The following is a 9074-nucleotide window of genomic DNA, read 5'->3' as shown; positions in this document are numbered from 1 at the left end:
CCCGTGAAGCGGTGGGGAGGAAGAGGGGGTTGTGGCGGAGCTTCTGAGCTAGTCGGGGGAGCGAGGGGTGGCCGGAGACGGCTGCTATGGCGAACGGCAGCGACGGTGGTGTTCGGCTGTGTGAGAGAGAGAGCGAGGGAGAGGAGGGAAGAGCCGAGGGCGAGTGAGAGAGAGCAGGGGGGAGGCGTGGCATCGTCCGGGGCATCGAGCGAGGAGGGGAGGGCAGGCAAGCAGGGAGAGAGGTGGCGTGGCGCGGTGGCGCGTGCGCGCGCCGGCCACACTCCCCTCCCTCTGTCGGGACGAAGACGACAGAGGAGGGAGACGGGCTGGGCCGCCTACTGGCTGGGCCGGCCAGCTGGCTGGGCTGCACAGGGAGGAGCCCAGGTAAGCTTCTCCCTTTTATTTTTTTTCTGTTTTCTAATTTCTGACATTTGTTTTGATTTAAAATAATATATTAAATCATTTATTTAACTTATGCCAATTTTTGCAGGGGCTAGATATATTATTCCAGAGCTCCTTTATAGTTGGCATAATATTTGGACATATATTAATATATATAGAAATATATTTCCAATGCAAATATTTATGCATTAATTCCAAATGCCCAAAATAAATGTCCATGAGCCACTAAAAATATTGGTTTGATTTTTATCTCTGGCCAATATTTTCAGAGAGCAACATGAGCATTTTCTTGGACCCTTTTGGAGAAATTTTTATTTGGGTCATTTTCAAAATGATTCTGAGGGTTTCACAGATCCCCATTTCAAGTTTCTGATGAAAGAGTAAACATGATGCAATACTCTAATGCATGACTAGCTAGGGTGTGACAACTCACCCCCACTCAAAAGAATCTCGCCCCGAGATTTGGATTCCTCCGGGAAGAAGGCGGGGTACCCAAGTCGAAGACGATCCTCCTTTTCCCAAGTTTCTTCATCCTCAGAATGGTGCGACCATTGTACTTTGAGAAACTTGATGTTATGACGTCGAGTGGTACGCTCGGCCTGATCGAGGATACGAATGGGGTACTCTCGATATGTAAGATTATCTTGGAGATCAAGCGTTTCGTGGTCCACTTCACGGATAGGATCCGAGAAGCAACGCCTGAGTTGAGAAACGTGGAAGACATCGTGGACTCTGGAGAGGTGCGGAGGTAATTCCAACTGGTAGGCAACTTCTCCTCGTTTGGCGAGAATGCGAAAAGGTCCAATGTAACGAGGAGCCAATTTGCCTTTGATACCGAAACGATGGGTTCCCTTTAGAGGGGTGACCCGAAGATAAGCCTTCTCGTCAACCTCGAAAGTCATAGCCTTATGTTTTCGGTCATATTGACTCTTTTGACGAGATTGGGCTGTTTTCAACTTTTCACGAACGATACGAACTTGTTCTTCTGCTTCCTGAATCATATCCGGGCCAAAGAATTGTCTTTCCCCGGTCTCTGACCAGTTAAGGGGTGTTCGACACCGTCGTCCATAGAGAACTTCAAAAGGGGCTTTACCCAAGCTAGATTGATAGCTGTTGTTGTAAGCGAGGCAAATGGAAGGCACTTTTCCCAGTCCATTCCGAACGAGATAACAGAGGCTCGAAGCATGTCTTCTAGAATCTGGTTGACGCGTTCCACTTGACCACTCGACTGAGGGTGGAAGGCGGTGCTAAAGGAGAGACGGGTTCCCATAGCATTTTGGAAACTTTCCCAAAATCGAGAGGTGAAAAGACTTCCTCGATCCGAGTTGATTTCCAAAGGAACACCATGGAGGGACACTATTCGGGAGATGTATAAGTCTGCCAGCTGACTAGCGGTTATACTCTCACGAACAGGTAGGAAATGGGCTACTTTGGAGAGACGATCGACAACGACGAAGATAGCATTATTCCCTCTCCTGGTCCTGGGAAAACCGGTAATGAAATCCATACCAATTTTATCCCATTTCCATTCAGGAATAGCTAAGGGTTGAAGGGTGCCAGCAGGCCGTTGGTGCTCTGCTTTTACACGACGACAGACGTCGCAATTTGCAATGTACTGAGCAATCTCTCTCTTCATCCTAGTCCATCAGAACCTCTGGCGTAGGTCCTGATACATCTTAGTACTACCGGGATGAATGGTGAGAGGAGATTCATGAGCTTCCTTAAGGATCAATCGCCTCAGGTTGCGCACTTTGGGAACCACTAGTCGATCCCCGAAGTATACGACCCCTTGATCATTAATGGAGAAACACTTCGCAATTCCTTTCTGAACGTTTCTCTTGATGCGGGAGATTCCCGGATCTACCTTCTGTGCTTTGATAATCTGATCCGTAAGGGTAGGTTTTGCCACCAAGGTGGAAAGAAAACCTTGAGGAACAATGTGAAGGTTAAGCTTCCAAAATTCCTCATGGAGAAGCGGTTGACTTTGTTGTAACATCAGGTTGTTACAATAAGATTTACGACTTAGCGCATCAGCCATGACGTTGGCTTTCCCTGGGGTGTAGGTTATCCCTAAATCGAAGTCTGGGATCAATTCAACCCAACGTCTTTGCCTGAGATTCAAATCCGGTTGGGTGAAAATGTACTTCAGACTTTGGTGATCAGTGAATATTTCGCAACGGTTACCGAGGAGGTAATGTCGCCAGGTCTTAAGTGCATAGACTACGGCTGCAAGCTCTAGATCATGAGTAGGATAATTCTCCTCATGTGGGTGCAATTGCCGTGAAGCGTAGGCAATTACGTGTCGATCTTGCATGAGAATGCAACCTAGTCCTTGTCGCGAGGCGTCGCAGTAGGTAACAAAATCCTTGGAGAAGTCTGGCGGTACCAGTACGGGAGCAGAGGTCAGGCGTCTTTTCAGTTCCTGAAAGCTGTGCTCACATTGTGGAGTCCACTCGAACTTCTTATCTTTCTTGAGGAGTTCGGTTAGAGGTTTGGCAACTTTGGAGAAGTTCTCGACAAAGCGACGACAATAGCTCGCTAAGCCTAGAAAACTCCGAACTTGCTTGACCGATTCAGGTGGAGTCCAATTAAGGACGGCTTGAACTCGCTCAGGGTTAACAGCAATACCTTTACCAGATATTACATGACCTAGATAGGTCACTTCTGGCAACCAGAATTCACATTTAGAAAATTTGGCATAAAGGCGATGCTCTCGAAGTTTCTTCAACACTAGCCTTAGATGTTCGGCATGTTCTTCCTCGTTTTTGGAGTAGATGAGTATATCATCGAGGTAAACTACAACGAATTTATCCAAGTACTCCATGAAGATTGAGTTCATTAACCGAGAAAAGGTGGCTGGAGCGTTGGTTAAACCGAAGGACATGACGGTGTACTCGTATTGGCCGTAACGAGTAACAAAGGCCGTTTTAGGGATGTCCCCGTTTCTGATTTTGATTTGATGGTAGCCCAACCTCAAATCCATCTTGGAGAAGATTGAGGATCCAGCGAGCTGATCATACAGGTCGTTGATCCTGGGAAGCGGATATTTGTTCTTGATTGTGACCAAGTTGACAGGTCGGTAATCTACAACCATCCGGTCCGTACCATCCTTCTTCTTGACGAATAGGACGGGGCAAGCCCACGGAGATGAGCTAGGTCGGATGAAGCCCTTTTTCAAGGACTCATCGAGTTGTTTCTTAAGCTCGGCTAGTTCTAGTGGTGCCATCTTATAAGGTCTTCTAGCAATCGGAACAGTTCCTGGAATGAGGTCTATTACGAACTCAACATCCCTGTCAGGTGGAACACCTGGCAATTCTTCTGGAAAAACATCCGGGAAGTCACGGACTACCGGAATGTCCTCAAGGTCTGGCAGAGGGCTGGCGTTAAGAGAATATAATTGTCGCTTGGCTATTCGGGTCAAGACATTGACTATCTTCCCCGAAGGATGGGTGAGTTGAACAGTCCTAGAGAAGCAATCAATTTTGGCTTGATGAGCTGACATCCAGTCCATACCCAAAATAATATTAATATCTGAAAATTTAAGGGCTATCAAAGATGCGAGGAAAACAAGTCTGTCGACTTGGATTTCATTTCCATAACTTACCCTAGAGGTCTGCCATCTAGAACCAGGGGTAGAAATTTCCATAGTGGATGGCATGTCACAGAATGCAACGTTATGCAAACGAGCATAATTTTCGGATATAAAGGAATGAGAGGCTCCTGTATCGAAAAGAACAGATGCCGGGTGGCAATTAACAAGAAGCGTACCAAGAACGACGTTGGGATCCTCTTGAGCTTCTTCGGCAGAGATACAGTTGACATGGCCACGTGTAGCGGTGACCGGCTTGGCGTGGAATACTTTTCCTGTCGGCTTGCCATGGCCAACAGCTTTGGTAGACTGGTTGGGGTTGGTCTGGGGACACTCACGCATATAGTGACCAGATTCCCCGCACTTGAAACAAGTCACGGAACTGGTACGTGGAGGAGCATTGTTTGTTGGACCCCCATAGGGCTTGGCCGGTGCAGACTGTTGAACAGGGCGAGGCGCCTGGAAAGATGGCCTCGGTGTGAACCTGGGTGGCAGGGCGGTGTTGGGCACCCACACGCGGCGCTTCTGAGGACCAGCACCGGATGAGGAACCCATGTCACGGCCATGCTTGCGTGTTGCGTCATAGTCAGTCTGACCAGTTTCAGCACTGATGGCTTTGTTGACAAGTTTCTGAAAAGATGTGCACTCATGCAGACGGAGGTCACGGCGAAGCTCAGGACTAAGGCCCTTACGGAACCTTGCTTGCTTCTTGGCGTCAGTAGAAACTTCCTCGGTTGCATATCGTGCGAGATTTCCGAACTCCCTGCTGTAAACGTCCACAGAAAGTCGGCCTTGGGTGAAACTGCAAAATTCTTCACGTTTACGGTCCATGAGACCCTCCGGAATGTGATGTTCACGGAAAGCCTCACTGAACTCAGCCCAAGTAGTGACATGGCCCGCTGGGCGCATAGCTCCATAATTCTCCCACCATAGACTGGCGGGGCCTTCAAGATGATATGCAGCAAAGGTGACCTTGTCAGCCTCAGCTACTAGCGCGGAACGCAGCTTGTGAGAGATACTGCGAAGCCAGTCATCAGCGTCGAGAGGCTCGACGGAGTGGTGGAATGTGGGTGGATGCAATTTGATAAAATCACTGAGTGACACCACGTTAGCCCTCTGATGGTGTGCTGTATTCTGTTCAATACGCTCCAACAAACGGTTGGTCTCCCGCTTGTTTCTCTCAGCTTCCATCATAACCTCGGCTAGTGAAGGAGGATGAGGCAGATTTTCATTCCTGCCTTCACTGCCTTCGGCCTGCTCTTGAGAAGCAGGGTTAGCGCGCGTGTTGACCATCCTAGGTAAACAAGACAATGATTTAGTCAGGATGATGAAATTCCGACATAGGATACAGAATGTAAGGAATAACTCGGAATGCAAGATGATCATCCGTATGACATGGTAGATACAGAAACTGCTTCTTTTATTCCATCGTCATACACACCATACAGGGTTTAGTACAAGACCAAACAAAGTACTATTATGGTGAAAGAGGATTACATCTCATCGGAGGCATTCCAAGCTCCTATACATTATTTTTCTACACCTCCGGAAAGAGTACAAACTAGGTCATATCCCACGAGTCACGCGGGACGATAGACGACACAGCTAGTGCGAACTAGTGATACTATCGCTAACTCAGACCGATCTGTAGTAGTCCTCGTAGAAGTCACCTCCATAGCCTGGAAGCTCAACATGATCATCCGGAAACAGACGATCTCGCGGAGCTTGTGGACCATAGGGGCTAGGATGAGGTCTTGGACCAACAGACGGTGGCCTGCGGGGACCGCGAGGTGGGGTGATGCCTCCTACATCACGCCAAACCATCACGTCTGGCAGAGCAGATCTCACAGGATAGAGATCGCGCATATCTGAAAATCCAGCTTGCACCGCCGGTGCGAACCGGGTCAAAGTGGCCCAGTGGTCAGCACGGGTATTGAAGAGCTCTAACCTCAAGGCCCGATTTTCACGGTCCTTATCCTCGAGCATCTCAGCAGTGGTGCGAGTCCGTGAATCCTCCTGAGTGGGGTCAGCATAAATAGCCTGGAGATACCCTTGTGCTCCCGGAAGTGATCCTGGCATATACCGGAAATCAGAGTCCCGAATTAGACCAGATCTGACTCGCATAATGGTCATCATAGAGTAGGCGGCGTCCTGCACAGCCATCTCAATAGTAACCCCGAGTCCATAGGAGCAGTGAAGAGGCTCGGTGGATCCAGGATAAGATGGAAATATCCTGACAGTGCAGAGATACTGGCTTTGATTAAAGTCTCGGAATTGCTCTTCGACCGTGTACTCAGGATACCAACGGTATCCAGCCTCAGTCATTACCCTGACCAACTTGGCAGTATGGCCGGGTACATCTAGGCATCGAGTCAGGCGAACCACTTGATTGAGGTCGCGAGTGGCCATCTGAAAGCACAATCATAATGCAAGGGCATTAGAATTTCTAGCAAAATTTCGGCAGCATAACAGCTGTAAATGCTCAAGAAGGATTTTGAGACATTTGACAAAGGATTTCGTACACACTCAACATCATCATGTCAAAGTTCTGAATCCATTCCGACAACATAATGTGGTAGTAGAACTGAACTAGGCTTGTATCCCTCAAACTTATAAGGTACTACTGATTAGTAACACGTGATCCTGATAGAGAGAACAGATCCTAATTCCTTAACCCCCGGTGGAAGAATGGACTGACTCAGATCAGAATGTCATAAGATAAAGAAGTAAAAAGAGCCTTACGTTCCAACCCACAAACAATTCCCCTACATATAACTAAAGAATTTCTAGACTCAACATCGACCAGTTTGGCTTGGAGAACCTACAGGCAGTCCGGCTCTGATGCCAACGCTGTCAGGACCCCGACTCGATGTCACATCGATCTAGCCGGTAACACCTCATATCACTTTGCGGCCTCACGCACGGTATCCCCACGGGTGTCGCCTTACCTTTGCCGGGGACCGTTTGCGCCTTTTGGCTCACGTATATGATAGTGTCGCTAGCATCCATATGATAAGGAGCCCGGGCTGACATGACTAGTCGTAAACCCAAAGTGGCACAGACTTACAGGGACAGGCATCCATGACCCAGCTTCGAACGTGTCGGTCAACAGCAAGTGGGTCCGGGCTGTAGCACTGGGCTAGCAGGACTCCGGTAAACCGGGCTGTAGCGGGCTAACAGGACTCCGGTACTCAATGCGTGACATTTCCCCGAAGGGACAGACACAGGAACGAAGAAGGACACATGCCGGCCAGCCTAAGTGTTCCAGAGCAGTAGCAAGCTACCATGGCTCAGCGGTAACACTAGGAGACATTTCCCGATAAGAGAGGCTACTAAAGATAAACAACTAGATAGTCAGATCCCACACATACCAAGCATTTCAATCATACACACAATATGCTCGATATGTGCAAATACAACGAAGCATCACAACATGACTCTACGACACAAGTACTTTATTTAAGGCTCAGGGAGCCATACATAACATACACAAAGGTACGGGTCTCACGACCCAACATACAAGTCATACAGTCATACAAACCAGCAGCGGAAGTAACTTGTCTGAGTACAGACAACTAGTAAAATAAAAGAGGCTTGGAAAACCTAGCTATACTACATGGTCCTTCACAAGCTCAGGGTCACCACCTGGGTCTTTAGCCTACTCGTTGATGTCAACGTCTACATAGAACCCATCAGAAGGGGTTGCAGCGTCTTCTGTAAAAATGTAAATTATAGCAACATGAGTACAAAGGTACTCAGCAAGACTTACATCAGATCCTATATACATGCATATTATCAAGAAGGGTTGGTGGAGTTATTGCAGCAAGCCAGCTTTGACTCTTGGCTAGACTATCCTACGATACTTCAACTTGAAACGGTTTTTCGCACACGAGTCCACTACTCACCACTTCAATACACTACCGAGGATCCACCTCCGTCTTCCTACGGAAGAGCCATCCTCGGCACTCACACTTATTTTGAGGCTTTTAGTAGTTTCCATTTACTTGTCTATGAACTGTATAGGCAACCAAGTAGTCCTTTACCGCGGACGCGGCTATTCGAATAGATCATGTTAACCCTGCAGGGGTGTACTTCTTCATACACGCTCTCACCACTTACCGTCGTTTACATGACATGTACTCGGCAACCTTCAAGCGGAAGCCCAACGTGGGTGTCGGCCACGACCTACCTAATCACCTAAGCCTCCAGTCCAGGTTTATCGCCTATTCAGGTTCCATCCGCAGGGAGTCCGGCCGAGGTTTCCCATACGGCCCCGAACGATGTGAACAGGGTTCCCGAGATACCTAACAGGTATTCGGTACACCCTGCCACGTACCTACCGCATCACAGCCCACCCCTACGGTCAGCGCTGTCCATGGCCTCCAGTAGGCTACAAACACCAGAAACTACTTGCAACTCCTGGACGGAGAACTAGGGTGAATAAGAAGCCGAGAGGGTCCATTGGTTTCGGGCCCAATGCATGGTAGTAGCTGATTCTTAAATCACACATACAGATCTCAGTGCTTAAGGTCGGCTTCAATGAAACAACCCACCATGTACTCCTACATGGCCTCTCATCGATACCTTTACCAAATCGTGTTCACCACACCACTCTCATTTCCGACATAATCATTTCACTCTAGCCATCACCCAGATGAACCAGACCTGACACAACTCTAAGCATAGAAGGCATAGCAAGGTAGGAACAACACATACATATGGCTCAATCAACTCCTACACATGCTAGTGGGTTTCATCTAGTTAATGTGGCAATGACAGGTCATGCAGAGGAAATGGGTTCAACTACCGTAGCACACAGCAGTTTGAAACGCGTTGTCGTAATGCAGTAAAAGAGAGCAGGAGCGAGAACATGGGATTGTATCGATATGATCAATGGTTGGTTGCTTGCCTGATGGTTCGATGCACGGATACGGTTCTTCATTAGGGTAATCACGGTACTCCTCGGAGGCAGAACCTGTCGCAAAGGACATCGATACACAACATCACCAAACAATGTGCAACAATATGATGCATGCATGAAACATGGCAATATGAGTGTGTTGGGCTAATGCAACTAAAACCA

This window comes from Triticum aestivum, chromosome 5A (genome assembly GCF_018294505.1).
Source record: "Triticum aestivum cultivar Chinese Spring chromosome 5A, IWGSC CS RefSeq v2.1, whole genome shotgun sequence".
Taxonomy (NCBI): Eukaryota; Viridiplantae; Streptophyta; class Magnoliopsida; order Poales; family Poaceae; genus Triticum; species Triticum aestivum.
This window is presented reverse-complemented; position numbering follows the sequence as displayed.